This window comes from Ptychodera flava, chromosome 8 (assembly GCF_041260155.1).
Source record: "Ptychodera flava strain L36383 chromosome 8, AS_Pfla_20210202, whole genome shotgun sequence".
NCBI lineage: Eukaryota > Metazoa > Hemichordata > Enteropneusta > Ptychoderidae > Ptychodera > Ptychodera flava.
In genome coordinates, this window is record NC_091935.1 from 32,611,946 (window position 1) to 32,631,537 (window position 19,592).

General features: G+C 36.8%; 1 protein-coding gene and 1 long non-coding RNA gene across 2 annotated transcripts in view; both read right to left on the reverse strand.

The window, feature by feature from the left end:
* LOC139138075 (interleukin-12 receptor subunit beta-2-like) overlaps nucleotides 1-19,592 on the reverse strand; it is a 277,102-nt gene that overhangs the window by 87,076 nt on the left and 170,434 nt on the right. The gene's annotated exons all lie outside the window — the stretch shown is intronic.
* LOC139137957 (uncharacterized) lies at nucleotides 338-12,254 on the reverse strand. Its single transcript, XR_011553513.1, has 7 exons — nucleotides 12,125-12,254; nucleotides 10,799-10,915; nucleotides 7,864-8,060; nucleotides 5,837-6,015; nucleotides 3,794-3,940; nucleotides 3,264-3,412; nucleotides 338-1,986 (listed from the first exon to the last, which is right to left on the reverse strand). It is a non-coding gene; the product is annotated as an uncharacterized lncRNA (long non-coding RNA).

Consider the following 19,592-nt stretch of genomic DNA (forward strand, 5'->3'; position numbering starts at 1 on the left):
TATTTGCATGAAATATAGAGGTGCTTGTGTGGTATATAGAGGTGCTTGTGTGTCTATTTCCTTCGCCATCCCTTCATTATCATTTTCTTGAAAATACTCCTGTACTTTGTTATTTTAACCATTTCATTGCAATAACCATCATACATTTGAAACACATTACGGTCATGAAATGACTAGCATGGCTTGAAAACTCAGCTTGATGGAAAGGTGTGAATAACAAACTACAGTGGTACTTTCAAGAAAGTGTGGAAAATGGCAAAGTGTAATAGCCTCATATGATGAACTGTATGACAAAAAACAAGAAAATCAAGAAAATGAAGGGGAAAATAGTATTTTAGACAATGAAAAGTTTATTCAAACACTTTCAATTCACAGTTTTACACCTCTTTATTATGCAATAAGCCAATACAAGCGTTCTTGCATCAAACTAAACCTTATAGCCAGCAATGCGTTTACACTTCGACTAGGTTTCTGAACATTTTCAAGCAAACCGTTTGGTCGACTACGTTTAAGGGGTTCAGATTGAAATGTGCTTAAATTTATCCTCTTCTGTTGGATGTTTGAAATATGAGGTAACTGATTATGATATGCTATCATTAACTCTTGAGTAACATAACAAATATTGGTAAACATTATTAGACAATTTTCAGTGAGTATATCTGCTAAGAATTGATATAAGACATTAAATGGATTCATTTAAGTGTCTATTTTTATGATTTCTCACTTTTCTTCCTGCTGCAAGAAAATGATCACCTCACAATCACGGTGATGTAAAAGAGTTCGTGTGTCTGACTTTTATTCGTTATTTTCCACAGTTAGACACAAAACAAGTGCTTTCTTGTCGTTCAAAACAATTGTTGGTTTGATTACTCTGCTGCGGAATACTACCCTGTGTATCACTGGCAAACGACGCCCTAAGTCAGGAAAACTCGGTTGGTAAAGAAATGTAAGGAATGCATTTTACCGTTGAACATGATCACCATTGTGTGGCTCACTGAATTTCACAATTTATCTGCTTTTATCTTTCGGCGCGATGATTTTATTATGGTGCTGGATTTGATTGACAACAAGTAAGACCTCCCGTGGTAGCCGAAGTGTCATTGAAAGTAAGTCGCTGATGAGAAATGAGATCTCAGACACAGAATTCTGAGTTTTCCCTGCTTTTTTTCAGATTTATAAACTTCTGCAGGAATATCAAGAGAGAACTAAGAAAAATCATATTATCATTTAGCGGCTTCTCTTTATTGATCTCTGACGTGAAAGATCTCTCATACAGGTTTGTATCAATTACATGTGTATGTCACCAACTGAGATTGAATAAACGTAGATATGTCTGCTCCATTGCTGGATTTTACATTGCCTTTTGAGCTGTATTATCGAAAAATTAGGGTTGGTGAGCTGCAACGAATTATGACCTGGTGTTTTCTTCACATTGCCCATCACTGATGTTATTCATGTCACTTCCAGTCTTGTCCTCTGACCCCTATCTTCCCGGCCCTCAGATTCACAAAACGTCACAGGACATCTGCTGTGGGTTTCAACTGAACTGCTGCCAGCTTGCTCTCCATCCACACCAACATAACTACCATTAGTAATCGCGACTCTAAACCTTTCATAGGTATCCACTGCATTTGAATTGTCTACGGTTGATCTCAGATTTCCACTAATAGGTACATAGTATTTTGCTATCTGGTCTATATCTGTTGAGCCAGGGCTGGCATCGGATGTTGGGGCTGATATCGGGATATCTTCCAAAGATGGTAAGGGATCATTTTAACACTCTCCATTCATGATATTCTCGTTAGGGTGAGCAAGGTTTTTGTTTATATGATCGGTATCAAGTGAAGGGGACGTCTCTGTTACATCATCAGCCATGCGTTCACGAACGTGGTACGTTGATGCCGATACTGATGTATCGTTAAGTGTGTCATACTGGAAAGATTCGTCACAAGACGGGGAAACGGGTCTATCACTAAGCACATCATCCTAAAATAGAAATAAATAGAGATACCTTTAAGTTACACCCCATACGGAAAACACACTATATATATTCTACTTAAATGACAAACTCAATTTTTGTCAGTGAAAGTATTTCGCGATAGATCAAAAATAGGGGACATGTATCTGGAAACTGAAAAGTGTAGTTAACTTGAATACAACTAAAATGGTTTATTGTTTTATGAAACCACACTGTTGAATTCACATGCAGACTTTCATTGCCCGATATGACACAAAGCTTACGAGTAAGTGTCACAGTAAACAGAAATCAAATACAATCCAATCTATAATATTTTCAAATTAGAGAAACTGCTACTGAAAGTAATCCCACCTTCGCTAATAATAAAAGATAAGTGCATTACCTCTCCAAATAACACATGGAGAAAACTTGAGCACAACTCTGCTCTTGTTCTTTTCAAGGTGTTTTTCCCATAAAAATTGGCAAAGAAGAATGTTCAACACTAACCGAAAATAGATGCCTTTAGATGAAATTAAAGTGATAACACTATAAGATTTCAAACAAGTAGGAAACATATCAGAGAAACAACTTCAGAAAACGAGACATTTAGACCAAAACAGGTCAGAATTTGCTCAAAAACTGTAAACTTGAACATGAAATCATAATTCCAATAAATAACTAACTAATAAATAGCTTTGCCGCCTGTCTTGTGTGTCTTTGACAAATAGCGCCAAAGAGCGGATTACTCTTTTTTAGAGAAACGAAATTGACTGACAGTCACAAAGGTATAATTCCCAACCATCTCGGATATCATAGAAATCACTTTACCCGGATACGTGATAGCTTTTCACTCCTTATTGCCTTCTTAAAACTAAAATACAAAAATGCACCGCATGCTCTTGACTCGAGTATGTCTCGCACTATTACAATTGTCAGCCAGAGCTTCTAAAGACAGTGATACTGGGGGAAATGACTTTTAAAAATGGTAATAGTTTGTACAATTTGTACAGAAAAATTAATCAATTTTTATACACAGTAATTACACCTGTACACCTGTTTAAGAGATCATCCCTTCATCATGTAGCCAGGCAGTAGTAAAACAACATCAACTCCATTGTCAAACAGGGGAAATAAAAGGACACCATTCTGGTATATGTACGATATATTAACAAGAACACAATGTATAGACCACAAGGTCAATTTTGTCCTCAAATATACCATCTACAATGATTCATTTCATGTAAGTGATTTCCCGCTCATCGGCGTTTCTGTAATCCGCAAACTACATAGAATAGAGCTGTCTTACCATGTGTTCACTGAAATCGTTTTTTCCAGTTGACCTGAAGCAATACTCGCGGATAAAGACTCGATGTTTATAGCAATAATACAGGGTACAGAAACACAATGCCATCAAAGGAACAAGTACTGCGACCACTGTCATAATCGTCTTGTTACCTGCAAACCAAATTGAGGAAGAGATTCAAAAGAGATTTTGTATTTGCACGACTAGCATTGAAAATTTGATTTTATAAAAAAAAATCATGCAAGTTTCGTAGATAAGAAATTAATACTTCCTTGTGATACTAAACAGAAAAACCTTAAACAAGCTTTTAGGCTGTTTACATACATTATGTTTATCTACATCTTTGGCATACCTTATATGAGACATTTGCAATTGACACCTACCTTGGCAGAGATGACAACCAATAATTGTATATATATATATATATATATATATATATATATATATATATATATATATATATATATATATATATATATATATATAAGATTTGTTTCAAATGCAAAGTCCATCCAAGGACATTTATTTCTTACCCTTTTATCTGTTGTTACTGTCACTTTTACAGGATCTCCATCAAGATAGCCCAAAATTCTTCCCTGCAACGTTATTTCATATGTAGTCGACGGGATAATTTTCTCGTTGATAGTCACAAACTCAGACGAGCCAGTATCAACAGCAACCTGTAAGGCAAAACAAATCATCTCTAATCCTTAGGTACAGTAGTACATTGATCTGAATTTGCCGCATCAATATATATATATATATATATATATATATATATATATATATATATATATATATATATATATATATATATATATATATATATATATATATAATATATATATATATCGAAGTATACAGATGTCGCAATGGGATATTTGTATACTTGGAGAGAGAGAGAGAGAGAGAGAGAGAGAGAGAGAGAGAGAGAGAGAGACTGTCAAAGACTGTCAACGGAGCACACTGTAGCTTACTCCTTACCCATGTTCGACATAGCACAACATTAAACAGACGATGTGCCTTAAACTTGATATGACAAGAATCCCTACAAATAGCTGCTCTGCTGCACGCAAGACCCTTTCCATTAATGGTGCTTGGGAAGTTGAGTGCGTATTTGAGTAAAGTTACTCGGCTAACTAATCACATGTGCTTCAATGACCACAGCACAGCCTGTACCGAAATTGGAAAATTAGCCAGACCTGTATGTTCACGCATAGAATTTTGGGGAGCAACATGGGTGACAACAAAAGGTAAAGTATTTCAGATATGCACATAAATGCTAGTTTAGTTGCCACAGCGTAATCAAAACGTAATGAATTAAATGAGTAGGCATTTTACGAACAGAATTCCGCAAAATTTTATTGCTCGAAGAAAATATACAGGTAATTTTTACAACTCCAAGTTGTACCATGATTGAATTGTTTGTCTGCCGACAAATTTGCACTAATTTAACATTCAATATAACACTGCAAAATTGTTGTGAGAAAGGTTTGACCGACGTGCTAACGTTTATCCCTTGATGTTAAATTCGCACATCTCAGAGCGTGCCAGACATTCTGGATTATCTCTAAGCCAATCAGTTGCTTGTAGCAGCTAGCACTAGTACAGAAATTTGTGAGAAATTTGCGAGAAATTGACACGTTCTCGCTTTTTGCGAGAAGTAAGCGATAATACATAACTTTCTCGCAATAATCTAGCGAGAATTTAGAATTTAATTTTCTCGCAATCAGCTGGCGAGAACTGTGTTTTCTCGCTCAGCATCTGTGAGAAACTGAATTCTCGCAATCAGTGAGCGAAAAATTTGTTTTCTCGCTTTGCATCGCGAGGAATTGTATTCTTCTGTGTAAGCATTTCACAAAATTTTCACAATTTCTCACAGATGTGGAGCGCGAAAACATAGTTCTCGCTGATTGATTGCGAGAATTCAATTTCTCGCAGATGCATGCGAGAAAGCACAGTTCTCGCAGCTTGATTGCAAGAAAGTATGTTTTCTCGCTTACTTCTCGCAATACAGCGAGAAAGTGTCCATTTCTCGCAAATTTCTCGCAAATTTCTGTACTAGTGTAGGTTAATTTTCTTTTCTGCTTTGGAACACCTGGCCTTGCTGCGCTCTGTCCATGGATAAAACCAAGAACTATTGGGAAAATCTTCCAAGCAGCCAAGCAAAGAATGCAAGCCATATTACAATTACCTCAAGGAAAACCAGGACAAAATCTGAAAAATGTAGATACATTTTCGTTCTAATTTGCACCAACCTTTTTAGCACATCCCTGGACCTTTTATGCCTGATGTCGATATAATTTGACCATTAGTTTTTTATGTTTGACATTGTCAACGTTTTTTGACCATTTTCATATTTCAAGAGTATCACATTGCTGAATAAAAAATGTATACTACAGAAGGGGTGCATACGCAATAAATATCAAGGTTATATGTGCAGTGTTCTCACGATTTTCCATGTACAGAAATTATTTCCCTAACCTGTATAAGCTGTAATTGTCATACATGTATTAAGATAAAAAGACAGAATAGTTATGATACTGTATGTACTTATAATAATACTTAATACTTACGCACCAACTTGGATCGAAAGGAATGCAGTACGTAATATTATAAAAAATAGTATAATAATCTGTCATGCGCATTCGATTCCCATTATAATGATAATAGGGTGTGTGAGGTGACAGCCAACGAAGGAAAATAGATCGATTTGTTGTAGAGATATTTGTGATCTCTGCTGCTCCAAGCGTTGCTGCAAGAACAATGTTTGTATCATTAAAGGCAATACACAGTATTTGTCAATACTGTTCTGTGTGTCATTGGTTTCCGATAAGGCCGATGCAAATTTGACGCACACAATTGTTTATAGTTTTCGTTCCAACGACAGTACCAACACTACCACATAACTGAAATGGTTAGAAGCTACAGGTATACATCTATTGTTTGTTTCGTTATTATGACGAATTATTTCAGGAACAATACAATCCATTCTGGATATATTCAAACACTTAAAGAGTAGCATTTTTTATGAACAAGGAATATGTTTGTAATTCGCCAAGGACCCATTGATAAAAGCAAGACATGAAGCGGGCCGAAGTTGTCGATATCGAGAAGTTCAAAGGTTATTTATAAAGTAGGCCGGGTTCGTCCTATCGGTCTTTTGTAGTTTAAAGCAGGTGAAGACGGTAAAACGACAATAGTGAATAATATCGCAATAACAATTTCCCGTCCATTTGAACGAAATATCACATTATTATTGTGCCATTGTTAAAAGCAAACTAAAGCTGTTTCAAATGTCATTGAGCACGATGATACAACGGAGAGACAAGTTTAAATGAGATTCAATCTTGACACGAGAATCAAAATTGGTATGCCTAGAAATGGTACCCAACAGCGAATGACGCTTTCTTGAACAATGTATGACAGTTTTGTATGCAGTTCCCAGATGTAATATCTGTGTTTGAAGTTCAAAATTTGGAGTTTAGACTCAGGAAATATAAAAAAAGACGTAAAAATATAGGCTTTTCCTTTCATATTTTATTGAATTGCTGTTTAGCAAGAAATATAATGATGAAAGTGGGTGATACATGTAAGAGTAGTGGCTTCACACGATCCATAAATTGAACAACATAACAGCGAATCATGTATTTGCCAAAGTAGTCGATATGTTTTCAGTGATTGTTGCAAACTCAGTTCTGTGTAATTGGATATGTAAAATTCAAAACACATTAATTAGACAAATGTGTTCTACAGCAATTAACAACGATTATTTTGATACACTGACTTGAGCAAATGTACCTGCCTCTTTGCATAAATACCGAGAAGAATAAAACTAAACTTGACTTTTGGGTAAGATTGTCAAACGTATATTTATTTAGATTGACCATATCTTGATATTTTGTACATTAACCACATATTTCTACCCTTCTTTTAAATAAAAAATTTACTGTCAAAAGTTTGACAAAAAGGGGTGATGTTGACAAAAGTAAGGTTTTTTAGGGAGAGGCAGTAAAGATAATGCAACATCAGACTACACTTCACACAGAATATTGAATAAATTCACGGTTCTTTGTATGGAAAGACCAAAGCAAGAAGTGTGTTTAGTTTTTAATGGTTTCGTGCAATACTTAATCTTTAAAACACAGTAAATACAAGAACAAGTTTCGTACCAGTGATAAGTAAAGATATGCAGGTATGAGCGAATTATTGTTAACTTTTTCTCTTTTTATTTACTAGACTGGACTAGGCAGATTCTTTGTGAAACAAAAGAGAAACCGGCCAGAGTTTTGATTGTGTCATTAATAAAATAATATCCCTACAGACAATATTTACTGATACAAACCTTCCTGATAGGAAAAAAATAGAGATGATATGGTTTTTTTCTTCATGTTTCTTACTAATATGTTTCTGGACACACAAAACCAAATATTAGCTTGAATATTTAAAATTATTCTCTAGGTCTTCATCGACTGTATGTTGACGAACTTCCGTAATGTATGAATGTCGTATAACGCATAACATATTTGACCTGGCATATTGTTTGTCAGAAAAGTGCTACCCGATTTTGTGACGAAGTATTAAAACTCGAGATACAGCTTACCATCGAAATATGGGCTAATGCTGACTTCTGTGCATGAGTCATTATCATGGTGGCCCTCCCTGACAGCCTTTACTCTCACACCCCAAGTGCCAATAACGTCATCAAAGTCTGCTCCCAAGTGGCAAAACGTGAGTGCTGTGTTGGTACATTCGTCTTTCTGTATCCACCTTTGAGGAGCATGCATCCAATCAGAGAATCTGAAAGAAAAATTGAAACCAAGCGTGTAGAAATACAGTTCTGAACTTAAGTATCTCAGCAGAATTTTGGCTTAAGAATTTATTTGATTATACACCTACGTTGCCCTAACTTCCTAAATGCTGCATACACCTACAGTTATGAGAAACAGTTGTATAACATTATCCAGGTTGTACTCTCACTGCATGTTGTCAGTACAATGAATATTTAAGTGGGTTGACTGGCCAATTTTTCAAAGCTGTACGAAACATGGAATTCATGCACACTTGCGTCCAATTTTGTTTTCAAATGGCTATTATATTTAACTAGAACTGGTCAGAGAATGGCAATTATCTTTCCCATAATACGACCTCGGTAAATAAGTCTGACTATAGAATCTGAAGTGTAGTAAAATCATTCACATTCTATTTCAGTACATTTTTAACATGTTATAGATAACTGTTGACCTAATTTCGTTTAAATCGGCAACTACATGGGCTAGAAGTTTCGTTTCATTTATCTCTTGAGCACTATGCAAAGAAAACATTATCAAAACATGTTGTCGACCGTTGGTTGGTTTCACGCGTGTCAGTAAGTGCAAGGGCTAGAGTTTGATTTTTCTTAGATGATGACCGATAAGAGACTTGTTTTTCACCAACCTTGGATGAGCTATAATGACCTCTTATATAATCTTATGTCCCTCAGGAACTACAAAGGGTAGAATTTTGGTATCTTTCGTATTTTTTCGTATGTTGCTACTTCTCTCCCTAAATTGTCGGCCGACCTGCGAGTCTGACCTACTTTCCTATTTCTCTGAAACTGCTACAGGTACAGGTATGGTATTATATACATATGGTACCTACTCGAGCAGCTAATCACTTTCGCAACAGTTATACCTCATTAATTATGTGCAGACCTTATTAAACTTTGCAAAGTGGGCTAGACACTTAGTTCTGCTGTCATATGGAGCATTATAGACCAACGATTGTCAGCTAACAAATTGGATTAAATTGCTTATATTGCAAAGTTCGGCCTTGCTTTTGCCCTAGTAATGCTGCCTACATAAAGAGTACCATGGCACATACGTTCAAAGCATTCTAGCATGTTTAATGGAGAACCAGATATGAACTGAATGTGCTCACGTGTTGATATCCGGTGAACAGACCAGAAATTTTTAGCATTTAGTCAACAGAACAACGTGTGCTAATGTGACCCCTGAATGGAAGGAATGACATGTTATATGAATGACTTGTACAGATTTTGAGTTTGACAAAATTACAAACTTAGTTATCAAGCACTGAAATTGACTGCTGATGACTCGACATGTGTTTGACATTTATCAGACACTACTGGACGCATGAAATAATACAGATTGACGTAAAATACTGCATACTTTTTGACTGTTATGAAATTTTGTAAAACAATTGTACCTTTGACCTGTCTCAAACGACGACGAACAAATCAATTGTACCTTTGACCTGTCTCAAACGACAACGAGCAAGGAGATGTTATGCAATATTTGCTGACCTGAGATTATCACTACCAAAACACAAGAACAAAGACAGACAGTGTATATTCTGACAGCAGTTCAATTGAGCACACGACGCGGAGTGGAAGACAGACTTCTGATAAGACTAGACGTATAAACGGTCTACTGCCAGAGTAACTATTTCTGACGAGGATTTATTGTATTATGTTTTTCAATATTCCTGTCAATAAACCCGATTCATACCAATATAATGGACACCCGTGTGAGGCATGTAATGTGAACCATCAGATATCTGTTATATCATTATATGTAGCAGGTTCCACCAACTTTCGCACAGTATCTCTAAGAGTTAAAATCACTAATTACAAAACTTTATTAATATGTAAATGAGCTAATTATTAAATTGCCACGCCCAATGCTTCTCAGTACAATTGAATATTTATCAGATCAATATCTGTAGCAAGTTTCATCAAATGTAATGCTGTAATTTTGGAGTAATATCACTAATTGCAAAGCTCGTTAAATATGCAAATGAACCCTTAATTAACTCCACACAACTAAATGCTTTACACCACAATTAGATATCTATCGGATCAGTATCTGCAGCAGATTCATCAAATTTGGTGCAGTTATTTTGGATTTTATATGACTAATAAAAAAACTTCATAAAATATGCAAATGAGCTATCTAATAACTTGACACAGCCCAATGCTTCTAAGTATAATTAGATATATATCAGATCACTATTTGTTGCACGTATCATCAAGTTTCGTGCAGGAATTTCACAGTTATGTCACTAATAACAATAGTTCATTAAATATGCAAATGAACAGATAATTGACATGACACTCACACTATCATCATCATGTTCTGAAATTGTCATCTGTGAAAAGTTTCATGAAATTTTGTGCAGTATTTCTTGATATATGCCTACACTGTCATTACCGTTTCTAAAGGAAACCATTGACGGAAAAAATTATATTGCATAACTTCATTAATATGTAAGCAACACTAACCAAAATCTAATCAGTTCTTGCAAGTAGCATATGATACCTCTGTACCAAATCTGACTTGAATCTGTTCTGGTGTTTTTGAGTTATCGTTTAAACAGACAGACAGACAGACAGATACACACACACTAACATACACACAGACAGACAGACAGACAGACAGACAGACAGACAGACAGACAGACAGACAGACAGACAGACATCGCTATGACATTAGCCCACGTGTGAACACGTGAGCTAAAATGATTCATGATTTACTTACTCTTGATAGAATGTGGTGTATAACACCGTGTCACTGTCACTTGTGCCAACAGGCGGATCCCAGGTCACAGTGCAATTCAAATTAGGCAAGCATATGTCACATTGGTTGGAACATCACCTAATAAAGCAACATACGAATGTCTTTGTAGTGTTATATTGTACGGTTGTCGGCATAGGACTGCAAAACTGCGAAATGCAATATTTTTGTTACAACATTTGATATATAATCTGCCAACCCCCTCCCAGGCCATAATACCTTAACGCTTCTTACATTGCAGTCATGGCTCTTACCTTTTTCCAAAGTCGACTGCTAACTGTACTCTTTGCTAAAGTTTCGATTCTGAACTTATTTGACACATAACATTTAAACAAATATTTTGATATGATAGGGATAAGTTCATTTTTATAGCCTCCTTAGAATACTTTCTGCCATTCAAAGCACAAAAAGTGAGCAAGGGCATATTTTATTGCTGGAGCTAATGAAAAGAAAACAAAAACTGATGAATTGTCATAGAGCGATTAAGATGACACAATCAACACCCCGTTAGTGACTCAACCTTAAATTTCAAGTTCTAAGCTTTGAAGCTATTGAATAAGATCATTTTACGGTAAACAATGTGTAGTATTCATTTAGTCACTAATTGGTGCAGTCAGAAGTGTCACATTAATTACAAGACATCAAAGTCTTTCGTCACATTTTTATTACATTTCGTCATTTTCAAAGAGATTCCATGCTTCTTAAGCGAGAGTAGCCAATACAGAAGTCGAAGAGCAGCTGATCAGTGATTTTTCATCAGTTAATGTCATAGTTAGTAATTTAGCTGACTTTGTCAAGAGCTGTAAAATAATCTTAATTAGCATTGGATAGCGAGCAGCTGTAACTTTGGTATGTCCCTTTTTGATCAGTTTATTAAAAAAAGTCCATGTTTGTCTTCAAAGATCGTGCTGAAATTCAAAGATATTCCGCTTGTCGGTACGGCTTTCTATAGTAAGACTGCAAGCCAGCATTATTGATAACATTCAGCGTGCCACTTTATGCCCACTAACATTTGTGTTAACAAATTCACAGATTAAACTAACAAGGTGAATACTCAAATAAATGACAAAATGACACAATGACACGGTTAAAGAGAAGATAAGGCTTGGACGCAGTAGCCTGAAGCGCAAGCCCCGTTGCAATACTGATTACACCAGTATATCAAGGAATCTGCGAATTACATACAAGAGCATAAGCCAGATGCAAAGAAACCTCTTTGGAAAACTAGAGCTTAATAATGGCTGCTTGTTATACTCATTCAACTACTTTATAAAACTACGTCATAATTACCTCTGACCAAAACAAACGCAAGGACAATTCCCACAAATACATTCAACATCTCCAAACGAACCCTCGCCATGTCACACACGTGGTAGTATCATGCTAGTTCGGAGTCCAACGCTCTTCTCTTCATGACCGCCAGCCTTGTATGATCAGATCTGCTGAAGCCAACGCGGTGACGAAGTTTAATTTATTGGAACCCAACCCCCGACAGTGTCGTGATAGAAGCGCCACTGTGCGTTCTTGAGCTGCAAAGTTCAACCAATTAAAATAACATCTTCAGTGCAGGGAGCTTAACACGGATTTTGGCAAATGAAAATATTTCCGACCTCATTACAAATTGCATTTGAGCATTGCTGCAGAAAATCACGTTCTTTCAGCAGTCAACAATAATAAATATTGCATAATAGTGGAGAAAATGAAGAGAAACAAAATAACGAACAACCCATTACAGACAAAACATCCGCGCATCCAACCACATTTGAGCAATATCAGTCCTAGCTATATTTAGCTAACCATACAAGAAAGTACCAGCCGATAAATGCACTTCATACATTGTAAGGTAGAAATCGAAATAAAGTGCATTAGTTCTACTCTATGTCATTACAAAGTACTTTATAGTGATTGCATTGTACATATGAATATGTAGACGGTTGCGAGTGCAGTGACAAAACGGACTGGCCCCGTTTGTCTTTGTGCGCGTATGTGAGTGCACGCGCTGAGTGTGTATCAAACAGTACACCATTTCCGATGTGACGAGTCAAGATATTTGTCCTCAGCATCATATCCATAGAGCTATAAATATGACCTTTATGAAGCACGTTTGCGATCATCGTATCTATTCAGGACAAGGCTTACTTTGTCTAGAACCCTCTCTATAGTTTTCGCTAAGATAATCGAAGACGAAGTCTAGATCGTCCTCTGGTTTCTGTCAAAAGCGTAAAACTGCTCGTTTGATGGCGAAAGGAATACAATCTCATCCAACATTAAAAAACGTCAAATGACCTGTTCTGAAACATTTTTCTATCCATGATCTGCTGGGCTGCATGATGTGGCGCACGTTTGTGCATATTTATCACCCTACCTCACTTCTGTGATTCTTTGTAGGAAGTGAACTTATAATTAATCAGCATTGGTAATCCGACAAGGTGTTTGTAGTTGTGAAGAGTAAGTGTCATTGAAAGACTGGTTACAAACATATGTAACACAACCCATACATAAAACATCTGCGAGTACTTAATGTGTCCTCCTGAGTAAACATTGGCTCATTCTCTTCCACATCTGGAAGATATTGGTTACAGATCCTGTTGGCCAGTGACAAAATGCATTACCGTGCTATCTCTTCGCGCAACCTCTTTACCTCTCATTTGTAAGTCGTCGCAAGTAGTGTTATACATCAAATATCAATGAAAGATGAAAATCCCGAAAATTTCTGTAGAAAACGATTGGAACTAATTTGAGAGAATATGTTCTCACGTCCCCAGTGCGCTGAGAGTGTGAGAACACCATGTGGGATCAATTTGTTCTCACACTCTATATTGTTGCTCGAACGAACACCTCGTACGTTAAACATATATTGATTGGTCAATTTCTTTCAGCGCGTAGTTCTCTGTGTGTATTGACGAATAGAACATCGCGTAATGTACAACCGGAACTATAGCAGACAGACGACTGTACCGCAGAGTGAACAGGTTGTTGTGGATTTTTCACATTTTGAGTATGGTCAGCGTCGGCAACCAAATTTACCAGCGATACAGTTAGCGACTTCGATATTGTCATGAATGAACCATCTGTACCTGAGGCTGTGGCAGACGACAGCAGTGACGCAATGCCATTAACAGATGGACGCCAGAGCCGTTTCGCAACATTGTCCTCCGTTGACCTGGATAATTTTGTGGCTGACCAACAAAACCAAGAAACCGTTCGCAAAACTAATGGCCACATTGCTCTATTCAAAGAGTATCTGGCGGAAAATGGTGAACGCAGGGACGTGTGTGATATACCACCAACTGAACTGGACCCGCTTGTCGGCAAGTTTCTGTGTGTCGTACGAAAGGAAGACGGGTCTGAGTATGAGCCGTCGTACTTACGAGGTATGTTCAGCAGCCTTGAGAGACATCTTCGCTGGAAGAAGTATGACGTGTCACTAACCACTGGGCCTGAATTTTTCACGGCGCGAGAACAACTAAAGGCCAAACAGAAAGCTCTGCGGAAACAGGGTAAAGGCAACCTCCCAAACAAAGCAGGGACACTGACTGACGACAACGTCGATCACTTGTATGCAACGAAACAACTCGGCGGTCACAGCCCACAATCGATTATCAACACTCTGTGGTTGAATAATATGTTACATTTTGGCATGAGAGCCATAAAAGAACACAGGTCACTCTGCTGGGGTGATGTCCAGCTGAAACGTGACAGTCATGACCGTGAATATCTGGAAATGACAGGGGAGCACCAAACTAAAACTAGAACCGGTGAGATGTCACCGACGTACGTCCCGTAAATCCGCAGATGTACGCGTTTCCGTCAGATCCGGAGCGATGTCCGGTAACTTTGTATAAATTATACAGATCACTTAGACCAGCAGATTCCAACGGTCCGGACAACCCCTTTTATTTGGGGATCAAGCACAGTAACCCCAAACCATCCGAAAAGGCATGGTTTAAACGACAGCCTATGGGTCCGAATACCATTGCAAATATCATGAAGAACATGTCGACAGAAAGCGGCCTATCTGAACTCGGTAAGAAATTTACCAATACCAGTGCAAGAAAGTATTTGTTGCAAAAATTAAATGATAATATGGTACCACCGACGCATACAATGCAAAGGAGTGCACATAAGAATGTCCAGTCTGTAAATAATTATTGCAAATTATCTGATACACAACAATATGCGATGTCGCACATTCTGACCGAGACAACAAAAGCTGACGTCACTCACAAATACGCTCCGACTGCTGTGGCAGGTCCATCGTCAATTATATGAAGCTTCAACTACATGAAGGAAGGCAGACGCAGCGACTGAAAGCATCGCATGTTCTGGGCCATTCTGCAATCTTCGAAAATTGCCATGTGACAGGTGGAACTTTTAATGTGAATGTGAATATCCAAAGTCAAACTGGGCCATCCGGCAAGAAACGACCAAGGGTGATATATTCAGACGCTGATAGCAGTCAGGAAAACAATATTGAATTATAAATGTCGCCGTGCACAGTGCAAGGCAGTAAACGAAACTGTTTATGACTTTAGCAATATTATTTATGGCAACACAAACATGGCCAGTTTATTTGATGACATTATTGTTGACGTTGAAAGTTTTATTGTACAAAAATGACTCTGCAAGACATTCTCAATAATCAAAAATACAAGTACGCCTATACGTATTTGAAAATATGTTGGTCTTAGGCGTTGCTGTTATGTATTCACTAACGACCTGTCACGATATGTGAAACCTATGTTAATAAAATTGCCATTTCGTAATATACCTGTTAACTGTTTGATATGTGCGTCAATGAAAGGAACTTAATTTTTCTGTGCGGAATGATACAAATGAAACATGGGCAATCGAGCGCTGGTTTTTGATAGTATAAACCTACCACAATAAAATGCAATTCTCTAAGATATTGGAGGGACGTGAGAAAAATAATCCACACCCCAATGGGCTGAGATGGAATGTCTCACACGAGTTGGGGAATTCTGTCTCACACGAGCCGAAGGTGTGGGATTCTATTAATCTTTTATATGTTGAAATCGATCAAAAATGTTTTTAAGTTTCCTATTGCTGAAAGTTGCAATAATACAAATTACCCTCAAATTACCATCAAAACCATCGAAAAGGACGAGCTTGATACAAGGTGATTGTATCTCGTGAACCTTGCTTCCAGGAAGACCATATACCAAAATAGTAATCAGGGTGAACCATTACTAGTCCAGTTAACATTTAACGTTCCCCCTGACAGTTACTGATACATGTTATTTGAATTTATTATATAAGCTAATTTCAACCCTCTCGAAAGTAACAATAAATTCAGTATGACGTAAAAGGATAAATTCCAGTCTAGAAGAAGAAAGAAAGCGCAAGCAATGCAATTGATAGCCATGTTTATTAGATATGACCTTATCGGTCGCAAAGCCTAACAGTCAGTAAAGATGGTACAAATACTTATAAAATTGAGCTTATGTTGTGTTCACTACCGTGAATTTGCACACACAAATGTTTGATTTGCGATTGTTCCAACTCAGCAGTTTACATCTATGTTATGTACGTAGCACAATTAGTCATATGAAATTGTAAAACTGTCAAGGAGCACTTCCCGTTCACGAGAATATTTCTTGAGGTGCAGAAGATTCTTTGCGAGTTTTTTTTCTGAATCATTCCTTTATATTCTGACTACAAAGAAATGACCCGTTTTTTCGCCAAGAGTAGGTAATTTTGCTGGTGGACAGATTCGTACCAAAGGCTATCTGGAGCTCAGTTTAGCGATGTATCCATAGCGTAGATTGAGTTTTATTGTATGATAGCGAACATGTAAGTGTTTGAAGGAGTAACTGCATGTGGAGACAAAATGTAATCACAGGCTTGGAATAATTTATTATGATCCTCAAGTTGGTAACTCGGCTTCAGTACAACGCACCCAGGCCAGCCTATAACAGTTATACTCAACAAGCCATCGTTGATGACACAGTCCCCATTTGTTTAATAGGTACTTTGATTACAAGTCTTTGGAGAGAATAGAGTCCTGTTCATTAATTGGGTCTGTGGTTAAAGATGAGATCCATGGTGGTGAAAACGTTAAAACAATTAGGGCTGCCACCCTAATTACAAAAGGTCATTAAATAAGTCAACTAAAAATAAATCAACTGGATGTTGCCAAACATTTTTGCATTCTACTATGACTCTGACAGCGGCAGATTATCATGTATGCCACATTTCATACAAAATACCGCAAAGTGTCAATGGATTGTATCACAACCCTATGAGATTAATATCTGTACAAAGTTTCATCAAATTTGATGGGGTGTTTCTGGAATTATCACTCTAATTAGGAAAGTGCATAGAGTCTTTGTTCAATGTTAAAACGATGTTATCAACATCTGTACCAAGTTTCATGAAATTTGATGAACCGTTTTTCGACATTTTAGCCTAATTACAAACATTCATCAAATATGAAAATCACCAGTTAATTAACACGAATGTTCTACATATCTATGCACACTATTGCATCACCAAAAGATCAACATCTGTGCCACATTTTATCAAATTTGATGCAGTATTTCTAGACATATCATACAAATTATGAAAGTTTATCAAATATGCAAATTAGCAATTAATCGAATGATACTGCTTAATGTCTTCACATGATATTACAGTACTGATAGATCAACATCTGTACCATGTTTCATCAACTTTGACACAGTGGTTCTGGAGATAGCCCATCAATTAGGAAAGTTCATTAAATATGCAATTAGCAATTATTTCGCATGACACTGCTAATTGTCTTTGTACACCATTATGAGACAGTATTTAAAGATGTTTAACAAGTTTCATCAAATTTTGCTGCAGTATTTCTTGACATATCACCCTCATTACAAAAATTCATCAAATATGCAAATTAGCAATTAAATGATGCAATACTGACATATCTCGTTCTGTGCTATCAGAGATCTGTGCAACAAACATCTTTACAAAGTGTAATGACATTTAATGCAGTTGCTCCACAGAAAGAGTTCTTTTTCAAAAAGTCATTGTCAATGATATAGTCCCCGCTTTTTTGATAAAATATGCCGTCACATCGCTATTTTGAATCGGATCACAAAACAACTTGAAGTGCCTTACATAAGGAGTAATCCTTGTACCAAGTTTGAATAAAATCGCTCTAGGCATCTCTGAGATATCTTCGTGAACGGACGGACGCACGCACGCACGCACGCACAGACATGACCAAATCTATGAGTCCCCCGGACGCTGTCCGTGGGGACTAGCAAATCATTCTATCAGGAGATTTCATTCAACTTACAACCCCTGTGAATTGCGATCCTGATTCTCTTCGAACAGTAGATCCAAGATGTAACGATCACATTAACCGATAAGCAATAACAAGGAAGATCGGTTGACCTAAAATGGATTTCTAGCGAGCAAGCATCAAATTAAAAAATGATTGTTCGACCTAACGGATAACGTTAAGTGGAGTGCAACTGAGTAACTGTATGAGATATTTGTAAAGCTACATTCTGTAGTAAATTAGTTACTGTATCAAAGGATCAAGATGAGTTCAACTGTCTGTTGGATGTCACGACGAGTTGTTTGTGAAGCTAGGTTCAGTAGTTAATTAAGTACTCTAAGAAAGGATGTTTAAGTTGGTTGAAGCAAAGGTGTCGAGAGCTATTCCATGTTCAAGAAACAAGACTGCACCACATAGTCACGGAAAGAAGTATGTTGATCAAAGAGGGAATTTCCATCCTTTAGAGATGAATACTCATTTTTATTATTATTATTATTATTATTATTATTATTATTATTTTAATTATTATTATTATTAACTTTATCATTATTTATTTATTCATTTTAAAACGGTAATCCGAATACAATACAACTACTGTGCCAGAGTTTAGAAGCAAAAAATACATAACCAAATCATCACATATACCAAAAAATATTTGATATGGGTGAGAAGAAAATGTCGCACACAATAACATGCTTATCTAGATCAGAGTCTTCACTTCGATATTTATGGAAAGATAACCAAATAATTCTGATTTAAACGTCCACAAGGCTTCATAGTCTCGGATAGATAGGGGAATAGAATTAAATTTTTTGTAGCTTCAACATATCTTTAACTCATGGTTGTCCAGAACCCTGGTGGGTAAGGTTACCACTACTAGTGCAACGAGTATTCAAAACAATTCATTTCTGAGATAGGTCGGCTCAATGCACTTATCTACCTTGATTAGGGGTCATTTAAAGCTCTGGACCTCAAAACAGCCGCGAAATATTAATCAATTGGCAACCAATTCAAACTTACAAAAACTTTTCGAGAAGGAAAAGTCGAGTCAACTTAAAGAATTACTCTACCGGCCCTTATCTTGTATTTTTATAATCTTTTGAGATCCGTTAAGAGATGTATTGGCCAAAACAATGCAACAGTAGTCAATTAGAGACAAGAACAAGCGTTGTAAACCAAAAAAAAAACCATTTTGAGAAAACGGGCGTAGTCATCTTAAAACACCAATTCTGGCAGATAAGTTTTAGAATGAATTATCTATTTGATCATCTATCTGAACACCTTGTAGTCTGCAAACAGCACCACTGTCAATGAGATTATCATTGATTTGAATGTGAAATGAAATATCAGAATCGTCTACGCGAGACATTCCTGGGCGAGAGGCAATGATGATAGAATTCGTTTTTGGTGTTCATTATCATGCAGTTAACACTCCGGAGACACGAAAAGTATTGACAACGGCAAAGATAT